Source organism: Rousettus aegyptiacus, unplaced genomic scaffold (assembly GCF_014176215.1).
Source record: "Rousettus aegyptiacus isolate mRouAeg1 unplaced genomic scaffold, mRouAeg1.p scaffold_m13_p_15, whole genome shotgun sequence".
NCBI lineage: Eukaryota > Metazoa > Chordata > Mammalia > Chiroptera > Pteropodidae > Rousettus > Rousettus aegyptiacus.
In genome coordinates this window covers 15,144,282-15,169,759 of record NW_023416290.1, presented here as the reverse complement: position 1 = coordinate 15,169,759, position 25,478 = coordinate 15,144,282, and the positions used below count along the sequence as shown (strand labels likewise).

General features: G+C 35.2%; 1 pseudogene; it reads right to left on the bottom strand.

The window, feature by feature from the left end:
• Positions 1-22,772: 22,772 nt before the first annotated feature.
• Positions 22,773-22,891, bottom strand: LOC118612268 (annotated as a pseudogene).
• Positions 22,892-25,478: the final 2,587 nt, after the last annotated feature.

The following is a 25,478-nucleotide window of genomic DNA, read 5'->3' as shown; positions in this document are numbered from 1 at the left end:
CTAATAGTGAATATATAGATAAGAAAAGCAAAAGATCAAAGATTGGAGGCTGGGAAAGACTGAAGATTCAGAGTTGGATCGAGAAGGCGTTACCGAAGGAGACTGAGAATGAGATGCTAGAGGTAGAGAAACGTGGAAGTCAAAGGAGGGGAAAATTCAAAGAAAGAGAGGATGGTCCACAAGACCAGATATTGCAGAGCAATTCTGTGAGATAGGCACAGAAGAAAACCTGCCTTATTTGGCAATCGGAAAGTTAATTTCCACGTGTGATGGGAAGACGCTCAGGTGCATTGGGTTAACAGGTGACTATGTGATGAGGTGGAAATGAGCATCATTTTAGGAAGTTTGCTTTCAAGTGGAAGGAGAAGTCTCCTTTTCCTCCCTTAAAATATAGGGATAGAAATACCTATCTCATAGGGACAATGCAATAATTATTACGATTGCAGATATAAAGCAGTTAGCAGAGTGTGTGGCCCCGCGATAGGTTCTGAGGACTGGTATGGTAGGTCTTATTATTGTAATTGCCATTGAAGCCACTTGTTAGCTTTCAACCCTCTGGCAATAATTACCACCAAGAGCACCCTATTGTACTTTTCGCCAAGCCAGAGTTCGTAACTCATGTACTTGAGCAAAAGCAAAAGGAGAAAGGGAATGATGTCTTCAGGTTTTACCTTAGGAGGAAGTAAAGAATAACTAAAAATGTTTTTCACTGTCTGTGTTGTTTTGTAATTATCCCAATTGTTACTTTTGGGGTCTCAAAAGCAAAAATCCCAGATCATTCCTGAAAACTGGCATTCATTTCTGTTCCACCTCCAACAGGAATCTCCCTTGGCAGCCTTAGCAGCTGGATACAGGTACAGCCAAAATAAAGTAGGGGTTTCCTTTCAGCCCCTTAACCCTGCTGAGCAAGGGCCCCCCTGAATGCTTTCAACCCAACAACACAGACTGTTGATCCAACATCTCAGATTTACTCTTCTTCATATTCCAAGTTTTTGGAAGTAAATCATTATTCTCTTTGAAAAACACACATTTGTGTGTCCATTTTAATGTAGAGAGAAAATCTACGCTATGTAGATTTAATGTGGAGAAAATCCTTAGCATTAAAGAAAAAACTTTTGTCTATGGCCATGCCATCCTGAACAAGCCCAATCCCATCTGATCTCATAAGCTGAGTTGGGCCTGGTTAGTACTTGCATGGGAGACCATCTAGGAAGACCAGGTGCTGTAGGCATAAAAAATAAAAAAATAAAGGATTATAAGCTGACAAGGTCCTTGCAATCTGTGAGGTCAACCAAAGGTTGCCTCGCCTAAAAAAAAAAAAAAAAAAAAAAAAAAAAAAAGCCTTATAAAAAAAGAAAAAACTTTCCTCCTAAATGTTTTGTCAAGTCTTATACATATTTTATATATTAAATCTTATATATATTCTATGTGTTTCATATATTTTAAGTAATTTCTCATCAATACACTAAATGATATAAGATAAGGAACTACTTAACTGAAAAGGCATCTTTTTCAAACACAAATTAAGGAGTGCTATTAAAATTAATCACTGAAACATAAAGTTGTCTATTTACAGCTTGCATATATTTAATTTTCTGACTCACTGTTGTCATTGGTTTGCAATTTTAATTCTGTTCTGATAAAATTTAAAAATATGATAAAGTTATGCAAATCTCTTAATTTAGTACTAACAATATAATGAGCTTATTTCTGTCTCAAAAAAGATTTAAAAAAAAAATTCTTTCTCACTCCTCCAACAAATCGTTTGGCTACTGACATCGAGAATCTCAGAAAATATCACACAAAGGTTGTTATTTTAAAACTACCTTCTCCTTTTCTTCCTTTCTTGCTTATTTTGTTTTTTCTTTCTTCCAGTATATAACACTTATCTGACTTTTGATCAGGGACTATACTAGTCACCCAGACATAAAATACGGTAAGATGCTGTCCACGCCTTAGGCACATTCACAGTTGATAAAGAGATGGACATGTTAAAAACCCAGGCAAAGTGGTAAGTGAACATAATGGGGAGGAAAGTAGAGGGAAAGTGAGCAACTTTGTGAAAGATCAAAGTCACAGAGAAGCTGTCATGTGGGTCTTGAAAGATGACTGGAGTATAAACAGATAAAAAGACGAGAGATATGTTATAGCATTATTCAAAAAAGCCAAAAATTGGACACAAGCTAAATGTTTCTTAAATAATAAATGGATAAATAAAAATGTAGTATATCCATATAATGGAATATTACTCTGCCACAAACAGGAATGAAGTACAAGATACAGCATGAATTAACCGGGAAAACCTTACAATAAATAGAAGGAACCAGTCACAAAACAACACATATTGTCTGATTCCATTTATATGAAATGTCCAGAACAGGCAGATCTATAGATTAGTTGGTGCCTGGGGTTTGCGAGAGCTAGTGGGTACAAATTTCTTTATAGAGAAATAAAAATGTTCTCAAAAGAGATCATGGTGATGTCTGCACAACTTGTGAATTTACTAAAAATGATTTAAACAGGTAAATTACATAGCATATAAATTATATTTCAATAAAGTTGCTATTAAACGAGAGAGAGAGGGAGAGAAGGAGAGAGAGAGAGAGAGAGAGAGAGAGACAGAGACACAGAGAGAGAGAGAGATGAGAGAGTCTACTTTTAATAAAAGGAAAATTCTATGTAGAAACCTGGTGATATAAAAGAGCCCAGCAAAAAGTCCTCTCTGGCCAAAGAATCATCTCCTGGTGAACGGATAGAAAAGGAGAGAGGCGCACCATTGGCTTCATCATTGAATTGACAAAATTTATGAACAACGTAGAGACATCACACATCTTTAAGCAGAGTGTGTTATGTGTTTGTGTTTAGGAATGAAAAATTCAGCAGCAATTTGAAGGGGGACCCGAAGAGGAGAAAATACCATTAAGAGAGAAATCAGAGTCTGATTATATGTGCAACCCTTAATAGCTGTGACTGATGTAAAAGTGGAGCTTAACACAAAACTCAGTTACTCTAAAAATCTGCACCTCTGGGAAAAGCTTCCCATAAATTCTGAACCACACGTAATATTGTTTTGTACATTTATCAGCAATACAAAAATTTCCCCTCGTACACACATGGCAGATCTTTGCAAATATAAAATGATATTTTAACAAAGGGAAATAATCATAACCAAATGTATGTATATTCAATAAGCTACAAATAAATGTGAGTCATGTTAATCACATGATCGAGGAGCAACAACAAATAGTTAGACTGTTTTTAAAAATACCACACACATGCAATCCCTGAAGTCTTTGAGCATGAAGAGCTTTCTGAGATTTCTACTGGCGTGGCAGGATATTAACAATGATGATAAGACAAAGAAGTTGCACAAGACACAACAAATAGAACTTTGCTCAAAGTGTGGTCTGTGGGGCATTTCCATCCTAGTCTGTGCATGTCTAAAGCTCAGATTTCTGGGTCCCTACCAAGATGTAGTGAACTAAGATTTCTGGAGGTAAGGCCTGGGTATCTGCACATCAATAGATTTCCCAGATGGTTCCTGTGCACTTAAAGTTTCAACAAATCAAAAAAGATTTAGAAAAAAGAGTATTCGAAATGGTGATTATTTAGAGAGGTTCATTTGTTCTGAATACTCCTACAAAGACAGTCCTGATGCAAATTCATCTATGCCTCAACTATGTCTCCCGTCCACAGGTTACCTGCACAAAGGTAAAGATTTATGTCTCCCGCCCTTGCTCTTATAGCCCCAGCACCTAGAATGTCACTCTGCACTTAGTAGACACTCAATAAGTGCCTATTTAATGATCAACTTGATGAGGCTATGTGCTTGTGTGCATATATATCACAACATATACATATATAAAAATTTTAGGAATTACTTTTATATACAGGCTTTCTTTCCATTTAGAGAAAATTTACACAAGTTTCTCCTTCAAGATGTCACGTAATGTTTTTATTTTGCTTCAGAGTGAGTGTACTGCCTACAAGCTAAAGACGATGAGGAAACAAGGCTCTGTACTCTGCTGAAATCAATGCATAGCTCTTATTTTATAGTCGGACTGCATTTGTCCTTTCAGAAAAATAAAAGCAAGCATGCTCACGAGGAAAGGGCAGCCCATTAAGAAGGAAATTGTATTTTCATGACCAAGAACAGCATTTCCTTTTGGAAGTGCAAGTGCAAATAGATGAGGCCGTAGTTGCTTTGCGTTTGTAGAAATTACAACATGAAGTCTCTAGGACTTTCCAAGAAGTCAGATAAAATTTATGGTTTTTAAAACCACAGGCCAAAGCTTCTGTTGTGACCTCCAAGTGACCCTCCGCTGCACAGATTTTCTAGTGCAATTTTCCTCAGGTAGCTCAGGCCCAACTCGAACATCCCTTTCAGATTCTATAAGGTCATTTCTGTAGTCATGTCTGGCTTACATGGGCACACTGACAAATCAAAAGTAAATGACTAAGAATATATTTTATTAATTTCATGTGAAAATGTGTATTTTATTTCAACAGAGGATTTTCTCACCTGATCAACAGTACTTTTAAGAGTAAATACCCACCTTGCACCCATGAGAGCAATAGAGGTATACTCTTAAAAAAAAAAAAAGTAAATGTCTCAGAGCGTAAAATTCATACAATGTCACCATACACAGTTAGATGCTTAATTAATGACTTAACATGCAATAATAAAAAAGGAACTCATTTCTTTCAACTCCAACATGATCCACCTTCCATATTCTCTATCTCAAGTAATTGAGTCCCCAGTTTTTTCTTTCTCCCTTATCCTGAACATATAGGCAGTCATTAGGTCCAGTCTATTATATCCACTAACTATTTCTCAAGTCTATTTCTTTCCAACTCTTCTGCCATTTTCCTAGTTTAGACCACTATTCTGTCTTAGCTAAATTGCCATAATCATCTATCTTGTCCCTGAGACCTCTAATCTTTCTGTGTTCCTGCCCATTCTCTGCTCCGAAGTCCACTTCTTATTGTTCTCTTAAGTCACTCTGTATATAGAGAGTATCCATCCTGTTCTTTCTGTTAGCCCACTCTCTTTAGCAAACTCTGGCTTATCATTCCAAACCCAACAAAAAGAGTCGCAGTTACATCATGCCCATTTAGTAAATTCAGCCATCCAGGCCCACTAGGGTGGCAATGTCACCCTCACAGTTCAGCAGGACAGCCCTGCAGTGACTCTCTGCTTAGGTTAGGTTTCGACTTTAGAATTTAGGGGGGACACAAACATTTGGTTTATAGCTGAGTCTCAGGAAACAGTGCAGTGAAGAACCATATTGAATTTCATTTGACTCAAGGGCTCATTAATTATCATTTCATAGGATTTCTCAGAATTATAACCTTTGCAGTTATAAAGAGAATCACCGTGCCTGGTCTTCCCAGACTCTATAGGCCTTATAAACACATTCAGTCCCAATAGTTAGCTCACTAGCCAGGCTCACCCCAGGACTCTCGTAAGTTACAAATGTCAGGAATCATGAGGAGATAATGTTAATAACACAACTGGCATTTATTAAATGCCTACTATATGTCAGGTAGTGTATTGTTATTAACATCCAATTCTTAGCAATGCCTTCTGAGATAAGTAGTGTTAATACATCATTACAGATCAAGAAACTGAGACACAGAGTTGTTAAGTTTTTTGCCCAACGTTACTCAGTTAGTAAGAACTAGGATTTATACCAAAGCAACATGATTTCAGACTTATGGTCTTAACCACATGCTGTACCTTCCTGCAATCTTCAAGTTAAATTAAAAATAGACTTAGTGGGAAGAACTTTTCCATCTTTAGGTCTCAGAGCAGGTTTTCTATTCACTGAGAGGACCACCATTATTACCCCATCTAAAATAGCCCAAACCAGCCCCATTTCAGTATCTCCCTGTCACAACCACAGTTGAGTTCTATCATTGCAGACTCACTGCGTGAAAACATCTCACATCTCATATATCAGATACCTACACCTCCCATTAGGATATAAGTCCTATGAAAGCAAGAACTACCTGTGCTTGGTCTAGTTGTGTAGCCAACAAGCTTAGAACAGAGGTAAGTATATATTTTATTAAAAAGAAGATGAAAGGATGGTGGATAAATGGATTCATGGCATTAGAGTACAATGACTGAATTTGATCTTTTTTTTCCTTTACTTGTTTCACTTTGGAAAGCAATTTAGCCTCTGTGGGTACTTCGCTGGATAAATTTGAAAAATAAAAGGGATATATAATTTTTAAAAAACATGTCTAAAACTGTGTTTTTCTCAATACTAATGTACCTTAAGACATCAGAAGGTGGAATGAAAAATTGAGAAATGCTGTGTCAGATGAAATTCAATATGGTTCTTCATTGCACTGTTGCCCTGAGACTCTGCTATAAACCAAATGTTTGTGTCCCCCTCTAAATTCGTAAGCTGAAACCTAACCTAGGTGGAGAGCCACTGCAAGGCTGTCCTCCTGAACTGTGGAAGTGACCTTGCCACCTTAGTGGGCCTGGAAGTCCAAATATTGAGCCAAAGTGGGTTATTCTTGGGCCTTCAGGCCTAACAGAATTTGCCCCATTAGATTTTAGGCTTACTTGAAACCTGTCACTCCTTCCTTTTTTCTCTATTTCTTCCTTTTAGATTGGAATTCTATCTTATGCCTGTTCTCTGGAAGCACATAACATATTTGATTTCACAAGTTCACAGCCGAAGGAGAATTTGCCTCAGGATGAATCATACTTTGAGTCTCATAGCTGATTTAGAAGATATTTAAATGAAACTTTGTACTTCAAAGTTGATGTTGAAATGAGTTAAGACTTTGAGAACTATTGGATGGAATGAATGTATTTTGCATGGGAGAAGGACATGAATTGGGCGGGGGATGGGGGCGAGGAGAGGGATACAGTAGACTGAATATTTGTATACCAGCAAGAGTCATATGTTTAAGTCTAACCCCAAAGTGATGGTGTGAGGAAGTGGGGCCTTTGGGAGGTGAGTAGGTCATGAAGATGGAGCCCTCGTGAAGAGGATTAGTGTCCGTACAAAAGAGACCCCAGGGAGCTCCTTTACTCCTTCTACCATGTGGTGATACAGCGAGAAGACTGTCATCTGTGAACCAGCAAGCAGGGCCTCACCAGACACTAAACCTGCCAGTACCTTGATCTCGGGCTTCCCAGTGTCCAGAACTGTGAGAAACAAATTTGTGCTGTGCACAAGCCCCCCAGTCAATGGTATCATGTTATAACAGCCCTGGGTATTTAAGACAGATTTCGATTTGCTAAATGAGTGCAATGTAACTGCAACACTGTAAAATGTTTCTCAAACTTCTTTGACTTAAAATCCTTTTTTTCCCCCTCAGATCACTCTATGATATATTAGCTCTCCATGTGAACTGTTTTAGAACACACTGAATCTTAAAATCGTTAGGCATTTTTATTATTGTTCCACAATTACATAAATGGATCATTAAGTTGGCATTACCTGAAGCAGAACAAATGAAGCCAAATTAGATTCCCAAATCATACTCAATATTATGGCTGGCTTAAATTAATGTGTAAAGCTTTTCTCTAACCTGGATAAATTTTAATAAATATCCTATGTAGAATCCCATGATCACCAAGGAATACACTGCAGCCTTCTGATAGCCAAACGATTCATCATGGTAAGAAATGCTTGCAGAGGAAACTCCCATTTTACTGTCACTTATATCGGATAATAAATTAGCACTGTTCACTCTAATAAAGTGTCCAATAAAATTCTAACTCATAAAAAAATTCATGGCATTAGAAAGATGAGCAGCATAACTAGTTGCCATATCCTTATGATGTTTTAAATGGGAAATAAAATTGGCTGTTAAAGGTAGAGAATATCCTCTAAACTTTAACTATTTTGGAGTACCTACTATGTGCAAAGTCCTCCGCTAACCACAATAGCACAGCAGCTTACTCCTGGTGAACTTGTGCTTGGCCCAGAGGCTGGTTCTTATCTGTGCCTCCCTTCTATCTTGATGGTAAGTTTTCTCTGGGAGTTACATAGTTTAATGACAGCAACGATTTCAGTGGGGACAGCACTGCCACCATGTACACATGCCCCAAGATCAAAGAGTTTTGTTTGCTTTAACCTGCTCTACACAGAACCCTTCTATTTAAGGGAGAGAATTAGGCTGCAGAGGAATATCAGAAAATATTGTAACATTTGCATATTTATAATTTTGTACCACGATACATATTTTACTGAGAAAATTAAATATGAGGCCAAGAGTCTTTGGATGTTTGTTCGCATCTAAATGAATGTCTGTGTTGGTTTTTTCTCTTCACTCAAATATTGTGCCATTATGCGGCCAAGACCTGTAGAGAAATCCTTAGGAATCTGGACTCTGAAAATTTGACTCAGATTCAATAGTCAATTAAATGAATAATAACTGCAAGAAATAAACATGCAATTCTTGGTTTACGGCTAGCCAGTTTTAATCAACAACTGACTAAAGATTATATTTCATGGGATCGTGTGTTTTAATTTTCTCAGAGGTTAGGACCTATTCATATTCATATTTTATATATGTGATAATTGACTCTAACTCTCAGTAGGTTTCCTAATTAATATTTATGTTCTCTTCTATGCTTTAGTACGAATTCAATTTTTCAATCAATGTTATTGAGGTATAATTAACATATAATAAAATACTCATATTTTATTATAAGATACAGTTCAGTGAGTTTTGACAAACATACTCATCTGTTATGCCACCAATCCAATCAATATATAGGTTTCTATCACTCCAAAAAATTCTCTTATGCCCCTTTTAGTTAATCTAGCCCTGCCTCTTGCCCAAGGCAATCACAGATCTGATTTTAATAATGGGTTAGTTTTGCCTGTTTTAGCACTTTATATTAGTGGACTCCTCCTATAAATGTATCGCATCTCACATCTCACCTCTCTCTGGTTAGAATAAGGATTTTTTATGACATGGAAGCTGTTGAAGATAAACACACTTGATAATTCCTTGACTTTTTCCCTAAGAATCTAGTCCATTTACTGTAAATGCCTTACTAAGAGAACTTTGTCCACCAAACTTAGTATGTTGCTGAAAGTTATTTACAGATTGTAAATCATTCAAAGATTTTTCCTCTCTCTGCTTTCCAAAATTTGACCAAAATTTCCACTTCTCAGCCAAATGAGATATTTACAGTATTTGTAATCTGTCTAAATATGTAATAGTGCTATGTTTTTAAATTATAATTTTAATAGGTTTTTTAGTCTGACCCCCAAACTCATGAAAACATACTGTTCCATTGTTTTCATATTTATAATAACCCCTTATTTAAATTTTGAAATTTTTTCCTCTTCAACTCATCTTACTAGCTTATTTTTCTCACTTTGTTTTTTTTTTTTTTCAGTTATACCAGTGGAAACTTAGTAACGTGTTTCCCTTAAGATAGAAGACTCTGACACACACTCATTGTTATCAAATATGACACATACCTCAGGGATTTGCCTACGCACACAAATAGGAGCTAGTTGTGTTTGGAAAGAAAAGAAAGAAAAAGATGCTTATTGCAGTGTAATAGAAACTCCCAGGCTTGAATTGTTTTAAAACTAGGAGAAAAAAGACACAAACAGCAATGTAAACATGACTGTCAACAGTACCATCCAAAATCGGTCCCATATGGCCAATGTGTGTCAACAAAGCAATCCCTGTTTAAGCAATGCAACGTAAAATTACAGAGAAATGCTGCCAAAATCTTGCAGAATGCAATCGGCCTCCACACATCAGGAAACAAAGAGACTCTCTGAACACATGAGAGAAAAGAAGGGAGCTCTGCCCCTGATGATCTGCCTGGGAGCCAGACTTTACCTGAGGCAGAAACACGGAACTGCTAGATGGCAGTGTGTGCATTTTGGAGGTGCGCCTCAGTCAGGAGGCAGACACAAGGACGTCAGGAAAGGCAAGTGACAACAGTCATTATGGCCACGATGATCATATATAAGTATGCATTAATCATATTCTAAGCACTGTATAGGCAGCAATTCAGACAAATAGGTTGTATTATAAAATTAACGGATCAGCAAAGTAGAGCTCAGAAAAATCAACTTGCTTGCCCATGATCACTTAGCTGGTACATGACTAAGTTGAGATTTAGCTCATTTCATCCCTTCTTTCGAACTAGTTGTCCTTCATGAATGTTTATCACCTACTGAACACAGTACTAAGTGTTTTATACATTAAACCACTTGCTACTCACAATAGTAGATGCTATTATCATTGTTCTATGTAGCAGAAAGTGGAAGCTTAGAGAGGTAAAGTGATGTTTATAAAAATGGTAGAACAGGGATACAAGTCCAGGTCTATCTGACATCATAACCCAAGTTTTTCAGAAATGTATGTGGTCACAAAAAAGTGGGTCCACTCTTAAAATGGAGGTGAACATTTAAATTCCAATCTTCACCTGCATCATACTATAAATCTACATATGAATTTACTCTGCAAGAAAAAGGAAAAATGACAATCATTGAGAAAGTTCTCTAACCTAGACTACAAACATCTATTGCTACATATAAAAAAAAAAGAAAGTAGATAGATGTAAAACTATTTCTCTAATAAATTGTTCTTATACAACAGAAGATGCTATCCAAATTGAAAAATAGTTAATAAAATAAAGTTTTGCTTTTTCAAAATTAAGGCCTTTGAATTCAAAATATTTAAGTGACTTTCAAAGGAAAAATAGGAGAAAGTCACTCTCATTCGTGAACATGATGATTATCTATTCTTAAATAATCAAGTACAGATTATTCTGCTAATGTAAAATTTTTATAACAATGATAAACAATAACCACTTTATGAAATGCTGAACTAGATTCAGAAAATATTGCAATTATATATAGAATTTCAGAGGCCTCAACTAATAAGAAAGGTAACTCAAGAAGTAGGACTTGAGCCTAGTATTATAAATCTAAGTCCCTTGATGACATTACTTTCACCAAAATAAAATGTTAAATATACACATAATTTCCTTAATAATATCCACTCTGAAGGGAGCTATGAAAAGAAAGCAATTGATATGCTGAGAATTTGCAGTTGTACTGCATTTCTTTGCATATGTTCAGAATCTCAGTCCTGAACAGGGCTCATGCTCCCGTGTGATTTTCCACAAGCCACCTTAGCTCAAGTTATCAAAAACAGATGACAAATGGCTAAAAATATTTCTAAAGAATGCTAAGCCAGCAGCAGCCCAGCTGAAGACCAGCTGACTCATCAAATTTGGTAAATCCTGCCGAGAAATGCTAAAGTAGTCCAAACTTTGAATCAACTGTCTTATAATGCTGCTTCATCAGAAGCAAATTGTCCAAATAGGAGGACAGAAAGACAACTCTTAGTCCTGGAGAAGCTCAAGGACACGATGTTCATATTGACAGAGCTTAGGCCCTTTTCTGTCTGCCAGCCACTGAGAAGGATGAAATGAGATGGTGGACTAACCATCTCTGTGCAAACAATACATTTTTAGCTTAGAATCTTAATTTCTTTTACATTGTTCCTAGCTAAATTATTCTCACATATTTTTACAAAAACTATGGAAGAGAAAAAAGATCACAGAGTCATGTGTATATCTTCTGAAACTGTTGGCCTTGTTGTAAAAAGCGTTATCCCTAGAATGAGCTCATTCCATCACTCCATAGAATGGTGCTCAAGTAGAAGACTGCAGTAGGTCCTCCTTTTATCAGGTATGAGAAGTTGGATAATAATGCTGATCACAGATAGACAAGAAAGAGGCACTGCAAGATATCAGACCAGATTCACGGTAGTACCAACTGACGAGGCCAAACAAAAGACCACGTCCAGATAAGCAGAGTGAAGTGACGACTCCACTGAAAACTGGGAGAAGGGACAGGGAGAGAAGGCCTTAATCATTTTCTCTAGCTGACGTGCCAGAGTCCATGCTACATGCTAGCATTTTGTAGAACGAGGTCTTCACTTGCTGCTACTAATAATGATACCTACAAGAAAGAAGCACAGAATCTTTCACCCTATCAAACCACAAATCTAAAACTGTCATAAAAAGTGCTGAGCTAATAGTATTTACTCTGGGTATTTCCAACAGTAATCTCTTGTAAATGTAGACACAACTTTATAAGAAAAAAAAAAACTGCTTATATTAAAATTTTAAACTATCTGCAAATACTTGATTTTTTAAAATAAGTTTTTAATCTTGTTTAAACCAATGTTTAACCCTTCTAAAGTTTAGGGATTATTAATTTAGTTTGGGTTACATCTAATGTTCTCTAAGAATATTTCTTTCTGGCCATATGCAAAGGATATTGACAATATCGTCTTATATTCTTCCAATTTTTAATGGTTAAATAATTCATTTTTATGTATTGATTTTACTCCTGATATTGTTATTATCTTTGTAAAAATTGTCAGACTTTACTTCGTCTCACACGGTTGTTGCCAATTTTTTTTTTCTATTCCACAACTAAAATGTTCAATTTGAACTAAATAAGTGTGATATTAAGCCTTGTGGATTCTCTTCGTGTAAGACTAAATCTCCAATGAGAACAAAATGTTCTCCTATAAAAATATAACCTAAAAGATTTTTCTCACATCGAGATCACTGTTGGGTTACATCAAGGCTTAAGCAATGATTTTCCTTTGAATGACAAACCCAAAACCATTTTTCATTAAAACTAAAGATTCTTCAATTAAGTACTAGTGGTTACTCTTGATTCTGTCTTCCATTGTAATGTACATTAAAGACTATGGACCATAGGCTGGAACTTATAGCATCTTTGTCAATAAAAAAAAAAAAAAAATCCTCCTGTCTAGAACGAGTTAGCAATCGGGAAACAAAATCTCACATGTACCCATTTGGGCACCTTAGATTCAGCAGGCGCTTGAAAATAAATAGAAAGTAATTTATAAAACTGAATGCTAGTATTCTTCAATATACCATGATCAGCACTTTGTAAGAGATTACAGAATCCCCCACTGTGCTTGATCTGCATGGTGGGAGCACAGCGGAGTGGACGGTGTGGATGGATCATGGCCTCTACGCCAAGACATAATGTCCAAACCTTGGCTCTCCTATTTTGTCAGCTGTGTAGCCTTAGATAAGTTACTTAACTTCTCTGAACATCAGCTTCCTCACTCATAGAATGAAAGTGGTTATTCCCATTTTATGAGTATATTATGAGTAATGTGGTAGGTATCTTGTAAGTGCTCTTTCTCCTTTCTTTCACAAGAACCTAATGTCTTTCCCATGAGCTAAAATAAAGTGAATAGAACATAAGCACCATGGACTGAAAACCTTGTCCTCTATGGTTCTCCCTCCCCTTCCTCTGTCCAGTCACCTCGTTCTTTCCCAGGGCTTTAGGCTGGGTCTTCCTCCCACAGAAATCTGTTGATCCCAGACACCCAGACACAGCACCTCTTTACAGGCTTTGGCAAAAATGCCATCATCTCAGTGATGTAATATTTTGTAAAACTGCAGCCCATATTCTGATCCTCCCCTGCCACACACTCTTGACCACTATCATTTAGCTCTTTTTCATGTATCATTTACCACATTCTAACTTCTTCCTTCCTTTCTCCCTTCCTTCCTCCCTCCCTTCCTTCCTTTCTTCCTTCTCTTCTTATTCCTTTATGTCAGAATACAACATGCTACACTAATATAAGTGCCACAAGGGCAGGGATATTTGTGTTTGTTTATTGAAGTATGTTAAATGCTTGGAACAGTACATTATAGGTATTCAATAAATACTTCTCATTTTGCACTTTATAAGAACACATAGTTATAAAAAATAGGTTAAAGCTAGATATCTCATTTTAACTTTTAATATCTTTATAATGTTCCCTTAAACTTTTTTAAGTTTCTGGAATAATTTTAGATTCACAGAATGCTTACAAAAATAATATAGAGTTCTTGTATTCCCTTCTCTCAGCTTCCCCGAATAACAGCATCTTAAATAACCATAGTACATTTGTCAGAACTAAGAAATGACATTCTAGCAATAACTTTTTAAACAAATGAATTGTTATAAAGCACCAACATATCTATGAAGTTCATGGTCTTGTGTTCATATTAACCCAGAATAGACAGTGACAAGAACAGAATGTCCTAAAATTATTTCACTTCCTCTCTGTTTTCTTTCATATTTTGTCATCTTAGAAATCCTTTTTGTGTGAATAACATGTATTTTTAAGGGCTTGGGTTGGTAGATTTGTAAAATAGTTTACTGCCAGAGATCTCTATAAGACCCCTGAAAAAACCTCTGTTAGAAAAGCCTTTAAAATTCTGGTAAAGAAATCCTGGGACTGTCTACTAAATCACCAGCTGAAAAGAAAGCCTCCTTCATTTCTAAAATAGCAAGATAAAGCACACAGAGAACAGATAACATTATTCTTAATGAGAAGCTTGTTTTGTCTCTAACACGTAAATGTTTACTCAGTGCCCTGGGAAATGGTTCTAGAACGCTAAGGTGTTGACAAACTGCTAAGGACTGTGCTAAACATCCTCATTAGCTTAAGCTTAGATAACGGAACTCACAAAGCACCCTCCATGCTTCACAGTTTGTCAGCGGGGGATCTGTGTACAACAGCCATCAGTTTTTCCAGTCCCTAGCAAAAGCAGCTGGGAAGAAGCAAATGCATGATGGCGCTCGATCTGTGACTAAATTAAGCTTGATGGTACAGCTGGGACTTTTGCAATTGCAAGACATTCAACATTTGCAGTTTCTGGGACTCTTCAGTGAACCTCTAAGAATGTTTCTAATCATGCGTGGTTCTGGTCTACCTTACCACCATCCTCTTCATCATTCTCCATCTCATCTAGCATGGCCTCTAATCTTGTTTCAGTTCAACTCATTTTATTCACTAATTCAACAAACATTTAGACACCGTTTGCCAAAGAGACTTATACATGTTATTTCACTTAATCCTCATCACAATCCTAGGACACTTTACTACTCATTGAATAAATGAAAAAACTAAAGTTCAAAGACCATGACAAACTTGCCCACATAAATAACTGCCAACAAGTGTCACAGCCAGTAGTTAAACCCATGTGATTTTGAAGTTGTTATCTTTTCTATGATGCTTTCCTGCATTTCAAGAAAAATAAAAATCATACAGGAGTTTCTTTCTTTTGAAACGATTTCATGAAATCGAACAAATTTGATAAATTGATGCTTATTGGACAATAGAATCTTATGATTAAGGTTAAGCCAAATTAATGGGTTCTCGACGTCATGAATGTGTCATTATGCCCTAATGAGATGTGGAAGTGGTGAAGGGGAGAGCAAAAGAGACACATGGCTTTTTCTTCAGTGGAACATGGAGACTATGGAATGAGAAAATGGGCCTCAAATTTATTCAAAGATGTTCTTCTCTGTGTCCCAGCCGAATAGAGTACCTCGTGCTCCAAACCTTCCCTGGGCTCTTCCACCTCAAAGCTCACGAGGGTCTCTGCTCTTACATCCTCCCTACATCTTGGGCTTTGATTTGCATCTCTCTCCTCTATCAGATGGTATTATCCTATATGGCATCTACCGTGATGCCTGCATTTACAATAAATTTTTAATTGGAAGAACAAGCTTCCCAAGATGGATGTACTAAGCACAAGTTACAAAAACAGGGTTTCCATTAGATAAAGCGGTGATGGTCAAGGTGGGCTGGGGGAGGACATGCTGAGAGAAGGTCATGTCATTTGAAAACAAAGAAGTATGTTCCTTTTCTTGAATTATGTTTAATCATAGCAATTATTTATCCTGAATTTCAAATATCATAAGCAGAGGTCATGAAATTTATACTTGCCTTATGAAATGGGACTGAAAATTGCGTTAGCTCTCTGTGCCTCAGTTTCTTCATCTGTAAAGCAGGAAAAATGATCTTATTTGTAAGGATTGAATAAAATTACCTATTAACACACTTGGGCCATTACCTGGCCCACAATAATCACTCAAAAGAAATAGTCATTTGCATTGTTATTAATATTGATAACATTTCTACTTTGTAAATTTTGACTACCCTAAGCAGATCTCTACATCTGTTTCTCATCTGTATATAATAATAACTTTAGTATGCCTTTAAGATATTAACTTCTAATAGTTTAAGCTTCACGATAGTTATATATCTCAAATTGACCCAGCATTATATAAGAATTTCAGGCCCTTAATATTTTCTTTGTATATTTACATGATAATTTTATGTATTTATTTCTCTGTATGTGTGTGGTACATGATAGAAAAGTTCGAGCCAAATAAAACTTATTTTTCACAACATTCTTAAGCAACAATTCAAATCTTTAGAATATTAAAAATATTTTTGTACAGTTTTAAACTGGTAGTACATTAAGTTTGAGAGAAATTAAAGTTGCTCCAGAGAAATTTAAATCAGATGTGTTCTCATCAATATTTATTACCTCCCTGATATTGTTGAAGTTCTAATTTGTTATGATTCTTTAAAGTAAACAACACTCGATTTAACCCCAAATCCAATATTTTGATATGAAAAAAGTAATTTTTGTTATTCCATCCCTTTTCTTATTCTTAAAATAAGATATTTTCAGCTTATCTATTTTCAATAGTTTCTAAATAATAGTTTGCTTTGGATGATTGACCATAGGAATTTTGCTCATACGGTATCTCCAAAGCATGACATTTTAAATCACATACTCCTTTCACTTGTAATGTTTATAGTGAATTTCACATTGTTACACAATTTATCTTTTGGAGATGGAACAAGATATTTACATGGATTCCATCTATACCTCCACAAATGAAAAAGTATGGCCAGGTTTTCTTGAAACCACACTTGCTTGGTTATCACAATCAAATGGCATTCGGGAGGAATGGCCTTTAGTGTACATATTCGAGGGCAAACACATAGAAATCAAGGCCCAGTGACACAGGGTGACATGCAGGGCACTAATGTTCCTTCCAGGGGACTTTTCAGAGATCTCTGTAAGAACACACACACGCTGTGAACTTCCCACTGAAATACAGCACCACTCTCTCCTGCTTCTACCTCCCTGCCCACCTGCCTTCTCAGTCATCTCTATTGGCCCCCCTTCCTCCAACTTCCCTGAAACCTGTCAGTGATCCCCAAAGTCCAGTCCTTGTACCTTCTTAAATTCTAAAAATTCCGTAGGCCCTCTCAACTGCTCTCCTGGCTTCTACTGCCAATTCTACAGTAATGGACTCCAAAACAATATCACTTGTCTATGCATCTCTCATGAGCTTCATTTCTGTATGGCCAATGACCTACTAGACATGTTAATTTAGTCATCCCACAGCGAGCCAGGCTCCTCCATCCCTACAAAACAAGCTCAGTGTCTCTCTTTCAAAGTCCCATATTGGTTCTACATGCCCCACTCTGTTAATGAAAATAAATCCTTTGGTAGTCATTTCTTTGTGTTTAAAAATTGAAAATCTGAATTTAGTGTTCTATCAACCCATTCATCTGTGATGTAGGAATCAAGCAATAAAACATCACTGGGAAACTCAGTGGATAAATGAGTTGCTGCATTAAATAGACAGTATTTAAATCTGTCAGTTGAGCAATACTTACATGAATTAAACTTAGGTGAACAAAAGTGTATTTAGAGAACAGAGAGACAGAGATCCTCAGACACGTGTGGTAGAGGAATGGAGCAGGAAAGCTTCAGTGAGATGTTCACACTCGGTGGAATAAAAGCTTCAACTTGAGAAATCTTAAGAAATAAATATTGATTATGTGGGACCAGACTGGGAAAGGTTTTGACAGAGGAGTTTGAAATGAATGGGTTAGACAGCCAGGTGACATTACAATGTGTCATGAAAGATCACTGTGAGAAAGAGTGACTTGACAGTAAAACACAAGATGGCTGAGAAGGGAAGAAAACAGACAGAACATTTGGGAAAAGGAGTGGCTCCATAGGCAGACCGTGCAGCCTTGAGTCCTGGGTCAGCCACTGACTCCATGACTGGGCCTCAGTTCCTTCTCTGTGAAATGGTGAGCATGGTGAGGAGGAAAGGTGAAGCCTGTGGCAGGAACTGTCAGCTCTTGTGGTTTTTGATGACCTAAAAGTGTGTGATGTAAGCCCGAATAAGGGGGCGATGAAACTGAACAGAAATCACATCAAAGACGTGCTTTGAAGGAGACAATACCACACCAGCATATAGGGGGAAGAAATGTAAAATGTAAATCTCATGTTAATAGCTTGGAAATTTGAAGAGTTACTGAACCTCAGAGAAAAACAGGGATAGTTGGGGAGAGAGCTTTGCCTGATGAAAAATTGCATGATCACCCTGTTGGTCAGCCTAGGTTACTAGGTCATTTTATCATGCTTTGCATACAGAGACATTTGGGAGAATGGAAGCTATTTATATAATCCTAAAATGAAGGAGAATAATGGTAGTTCCAACTAGAAAATTGGGGAAAATGAAATATCCACAAATTTACCTGCAATTTGGCATTTAATATTTCATTGATTCTGCATATGATCTTAGATATATCATGTCAAAAACCCTAGGCTTGACATGCACCAAATAAATATTTAAAGTCTTTCAGCTTTTAAAAATAAAAAGCAACAAAATTTTAGGGCAAACTTCTTCTGGCACCAAATTATGACCGAATAAAGAAGAGCTAATATGCACTGAGGTGCATATTTGGGGGCGGGGGTATCTATTGAAAATGTGCCTTGGTATTAAAGGGGCATACAAATTCACTTCACTGGGACATTGACATTCAGAGTAAAACACAACTACAAATTTTTCTAGAACTGTGATGTATCCACACACACCCAAGCATAGAGTTCAGTGCAAATGGAACTCATATAAAATCAAACAGTGTTTAATGATGCCAAAAATCTAAGTTTTGTGTTGGAAATTACTTTCCATAACAGGGGTAAAGGTATACAATTGAAAAATATTTGATATATTTACTATTACTATTAATATTACAGTAATAAAACCAATCTGTATTTTACAAAACCCATTTCTGATGATCCATGCAACATTTTTTAGGCATAAAATTGTATGCAATTCTAACATATTCAACCTCTCAATGAACATCAATATTTGTAAAGTGCTTATTTTATATAGAGCACTATGTTGAGCACAGGAATACATCAGTGAGTAGACAGGTGTGGACCCTGCCTTCCAAGAACTTACATACAATGTCACTTGTGAGAAACCTGAAGTTTAGAGAGCTTTCTAGTGAGACAGCAGTATACCTAAGACTAGAATCCAAATCTCCTACAATCTAATATTCTATCAAAGATACCATTGTCATTTAACATGAAAACCAACTAAAGTCAATCAATCCCTGGCCCATGCAATCCGTCCTCAAAACCTCTACATTCAACCTTCAACTCATTATACCCGCCCTTTTCACATTTCTACCACCATCACCCAGGCCCGCTCACCATCATATGTGTCCACACAACTATAATAGCCTTTTCGCTAAACGTTTGTCATCTAATCTGTCCCCTCTACCCATAGATAAATTTCTCTATATTGCAACCTGAGTGATCTTTCCAAAAAGCATATTCTGATTATGTCATATACCCATTTCTCATTCCTATGATGAGGACAATGCAATGCCTGTCCTGGGCTCATAAGATATGGACCATACTTCTCCACACACTTTACAGGGCCCTCCGCCTCTTCTCGTTTGTCTTGTACATGCTTCCTTCCACAGTCCACACTGCAGCCACACTGGCCTTCTAGCAGTTTCTCAGTACACCATGTTCTCTTTCACCAAAGATTTTGCACATGCTCTTTAGTCTCTTCTAGAAGCACTTATTTCGTTCCATCTTTCACTTTTGTAACCACTCCTTTGCTAGACAGCACCTCAATCATTACTTCATTGGGGACTCCTTCCCTGATCCCTTAGACAAAGTCAAATCTCATAACATTCATTTATCATAGTTTTAATTTTACATATGTATGTGTGATTATTAATATCCATGGCCCTTACAAGCTATGGGGTGTTTGAACGTGGATATATCCCAGACAGTTAGAATGTTGCCTGGCATATAATAGAAATTCAATGATTTGAATCAAGTGAAAACAACTACCTCCATTTTTCCACACTATTATATCACAGTGCCTAACACTCAGTCAGAACAAGATCAATAGATAATTGTTAAGGCAATAACTAAATTTGACAAATACTCCTTAAGTAAATCTTGTGCGACATCCTCATAGGAATGAAAAATATGTCTCATGTTCATATACCTTTCTAGATACAGAAAATAGAATCTATTTTATATGAAAATAAAAGCACTGTAAAAAGGGCATGAAGCCATCATCTTTTAGAGCACCATAAATGTGCGGATGATATTAGAAACTATAGAAGGATATACTCCATCCCACGGGGGACTTGAAAGCAGTTTTTATCTTTTATTTTTAATCTTTTGGCATTGTTCGAAACTTTTAAAATTATAATATATTAATTGCCTATTTACAGATGAAATGGTAACTATTTCTAGTTTTATAAGAAAAATGGAAATCAAATTTAAATGACAACAGAATATAAAAATATGTTCACATGTAATTATTTACTCAATAATTTGTCACTAGCAGATACTCAGAGAGAACTACTTACAGATATTCTTCAGCATAAAAGAAAAAAATGGTCTCAAAAGTACCAATAAGCAAAATTGTTGGTTATTTATAAATACAAAAGTATTTTGTCTATGAAAATATATTAATAATTCTAGACAATTCTAACATGAAAATTATAGGATGGAGAAAAGAAGGAGGGTGCTAAAGTATGTTAAGTTTTTATTTGAAAAGGATTCAGATAGTCTTAAAGCTTTGGGAAGAAATATAAGTTTTTGTGTGTATACTAAAAAATTTGTTCGTATACTATAACACCAGCTCTGAAACTGTAGTCTGGGGATTTCTGAAGAACCCTGAGATCAAGGAGTCCATATTGTCCTGCCTTTCCCAACCATATATCTGTTTAAGATTTTATTTTATTTATATTTGTCAATTGAAACAGTATATTGGAACAGATTAAATGCAGAAGCAGATATGAAATCAACCTATCCTCTATTGAACCAGATATTAAAGACATCTGTAAAACAATGCTATTCTTCTCACTAATTGTTTTTGTTTTCTTAATGCATTATTTATGTTAACATGTAATAAATTTTGTTTTTAACCAATTGATAAATAATTTTTTATATAGCAAATGTTGAAAGATATAACCACATGAACAAAAGCTCTTTGGGGTCCTAAAGACATATTAGGATATAAAGAGTTTCCAAAACCAAAACTTTTGGGAACTGCTGTATTAATATAACAGCTATACAATGTATAACTTTCAATAAGCCAAAAAAAAAGGAGGAAAAGTTTGATACTTTTTTGTGAAAGGATTTTTTACCATCTAGTTAATTACTACATCCATCATCTCATATATTTTTTTTTCATGAGAACATTTAAGTTCTCCTCTCTTAGCAAATTTTAACTGCATAATATATGTTATCAACGATAGTAATTATGTTTTACGTTATAGTCTCAAAGTGTATCCCTCTTATAAATGAAAATTCATTCAATCAATTCTTTAGAAAATAAAAACAGGTAAAAACCTCTCCTCCCCAAAAAAATATTGAATAGAAAACATAAAATGGGAAATATAAGTCCAAATATATTAATAAAAAAATAAGAATAGAATGGTTAATTCACCTATCAAAATATAAACTATGTTTATTAGAGTGCCACAAAAATAAAATTACCCAGAAAATTTAAAATAAAGACAAATAATAACCTAAAGATACTTTAAAATAAATAGAACAAAAAATAACAAAATAACAAAGAGAAACTGACATCATAGGAATAGTGGGAAATTTTTAGCTTAATTATCAAACTGATACACCAAGGAGATATAATTGACAAATATTTGAATAACAACTTTAATAAGCAAATAGATCCAGAAAGAGATCAATTCTAAAGAACTGATATCATTTATATTGTCCCTAACTATAATGAAGTAAACCTGGGATTCAAACCCTAAAATATAGCTTCCCCTTCCCTGTGCAAAGAAAATGTATGAAAACTTAAAAAGAAACCACTTCTAAATAATTCATTAGCTACAAAAATAATAAAGAGCATATAAGAATTAGAATGCTAAAATAGTGAAAATTGAATAATTATTTCATATTAAAAATTGAATAATATGAACAAAAATATATTTAGAAGTAAGTTTATACCATTAAACTCCCATATTAGAATATAATAATAATTTAAAATAAACGAGGCAAGCATTCAACTCAAAAAGTAGAAAATAGCAATTAACGAACTCAAAGAAAAAGAAGAAAACAAAGTTTAAAGAAAATTATTAAATAGAAAACACAAACATACATGCATATGTTCACAAAACAGCAAATATAAACAACATGACAAAAGCTAGATATTTGAGGAAATAGAAAAGATAAACTTCTGGCAATACTAATCATGGAAAAAATCATATTAGAGATGAAGAAAGGTATAACTACAGACAGATTTAATATTTCTATTCCAAGTAAAATACAATGTATAACATGGCAATAAATATGAAGACAATTAAGATTGACAATTTTCTTAGAAATTAAAAATATTCAAAAAATTAATCAAGATAAAAATAAAGCCCCCAAATAGCTGAGTAAGTATTAAAGAAAAATCTCCCTCCAAGAAACTCACAATGCCCAGATGATTTTATTTTATTTTTTATTTATTTTTATATTTATATTTTAGGTGAGGCAACCCTTGGTTGACCTCACAGATTCCAAAGACCTTGTGATCTTACAATCCCTTTTTTTGTTTTCACACCTATAGCACCTGGTCTTCCTAGGTGGTCTCCCATCCAAGTACTAACCAGGCCCGACCCTGCTTAGCTTTCAAGATCAGACAGGATCAGGTGTGTTCAGGGTGGCATGGCCATAGACCCAGGTGATTTTAAAATGTACTATATCTCATAGGAACCCAAAACTCCTAACTATACAAAATATTTCAGAGGATAGAAAGAGAAGGAAGAAATAGAAAGAAAAGAATTTTGTGAATCACATCTGACAGTATATCAAAATATAAGATAATGCAACAAAGTAATGTGTACCCCAGGAATTCAAAAATAGTTTAATCTCTGGTAATTTATTTGTGTTACTTGCCACATTACCATATTAAAAGAGAAGGAAAGCATACACACACAAAAAGAGTCATTCAATAAAACTTAATGCCCATTCAGGATGGAAAAAAAAAAAAAAAAAAAAAAAAAAAAACCTCTTAGGAAACAAATGTTAGAAGGGAGCTTTAATAGCCCAATAAAGAGAATTCACCTTACATCTAGCATCATGTTTAATGGTAAAATTTTAGAAACAGAAAAATTAAGGTAAGAAATAGGACCAGGAAAACCCCTCACATTCCTAATATCCAACATTGTACCAGAGGCATTAGCCATTGTAATAAGACCAGATAAAAAATCAAGAGGTAGAAAGATTGAAAAGGAAAGGCCAAATTGCCATCATTTGCATATAGTATATGTAGAATCAATAAGCAACTCTGAAAACTAGTTCAGGACTTCAGTAAGATTTCTAGACACAAGTCAATGTACAAAAATTAATAACATTTCTATATGCCAACTATATTCAAATATTCTAATATAGCTGGCATATAGAAATGTTAGGAAATCAGAAATTGCCTTTACATAATGATTAATATTCATAGAGTCACATCGATTGGGTTTCAGTTCAACTACTTTGATTAGTATCCTCATGACATCTGTCAAATCATTCACTCTCTCCAGATTTTGATTTTCTCATTTGAAAAATAGGAATAATAACTGACACTTTTCTCAGAGGGTCAATGAAAAGATTAAATGAAATATTACACATAAATTACCATAAATGGTATCTGACTCAATTTGTGTAGTAGTAGCAGTAGCATTTGTAATACACACATAGGCAGAAAAAAAATGTAAAATTTTATTCGAGGAAATAAAAGAATTAACAAAAAATATTTGGCTATATATGGCTATTATCTTGAAGATTTTGAATTTCTCCATTTTAGTCTATCAATTTGATACATTTCCAATCAAAATGCCAATAAGACTTTATGAAACTTGAAATACTAAATCTAAAATAGGTAAGAAAGAAAAAAGTCACAAGAATAACCAATACGATTTTTAAATACAATGAGAAGGGCACTAGGAATTAAAAAATATTATAGTATTATAGTAATAATACGGAGTACTAGTTAAGGGAATGGACTGACTATAAAAATCAAAAACAGCTCCCTGAGTACATGTGAACTTGGAATATGATAGCATTAAATAAATGAAGATTATTTTTTCAATAAATGGGACAACTGGTTTTTCTAAGAAACATTACAAAGGTAGATTTTTATTTCACACCAGACATATTTAAAATCTCAAGAACTAAAGGTGAAAACATTTAAATAATCAAAAGGAAAATATCTATATATATTATCAGGATAAAGGTTAAAAATATTTTTTGGATGAGTTGATCTATTTGCAAAAAAATGTTTAAAAATAAAATTTATACAGATTTTTGAAACACAAAAATCAATACTATTACTTTCTATTTTTTACACATTCATATATGAATATATTTAAATGAATATTAACAGTACATATAAAACTCATCATGATGAGTTACAAAGATAGAGAGGTAGCAGTTAAAGAGAAATTTAGCTCTGTATTTAATAGCATTTTTAATAATGCCATCAGAAAAAGAATGAGAATTAAAACATATTTTTATATGTTCACAAAATTCAACAACAGAATCTCCAATAGTTAGAATCTGCCATGCCAACAAACCTCATATGGAAAGGGGGAGAGAAAGACCATGTAACTCAGCACTATTCCCTAGAAACCAAATTTTGTTTTAAAGTTTAATTCAACCATCACTCCTCTGGTCTCATTGGGGGAGAGGAAAGATGTGTTTCTCCTTTACAGTGGCTCAAACTAGCATCCGATGTTTGTTTGTTTGTTTGTTTTGACTCCCTGCATCAAGACTAATGCTTTAAATATCAGAGAAAAATTTGTTCGGGAAATAGCAAAGAGAAACTAAGCCCAGTACTGGAACTTAGAACTGGCTCAGATCTCAGATGCCCTCACATGCGCATCTGCTAAACTGCTGACTTGCTCTTTCTGCTCCATCCCTACCCACCGCCCCCACCACTCGCCGCCCCCCCACTCCCTCCCCCACCCGCGGCACAATGGGAAAAGTGTGTCATTGCCACCGAACAACCCATCCACCTGCTTTTGAACCTGATCTCCTCTCACTTTCCCAAGGTCTTTCTTCTGCAAAAGAGTTAACTTTACTGTATGGTTTGCTGAATTGGGGGCAGGAGGTCTGGTTTGTCTCAGACAGAAGGACAACACATTAACTCCTTCGACGTGCACCACACATACACAAGTAAATCTGGGGAACCAGATTTTTGTTGCTACTTCATTTTCACTAAAAATTGCAAGAAAATCATGTTTAAAAAATTATTTAAAAAAACATATATAATAAA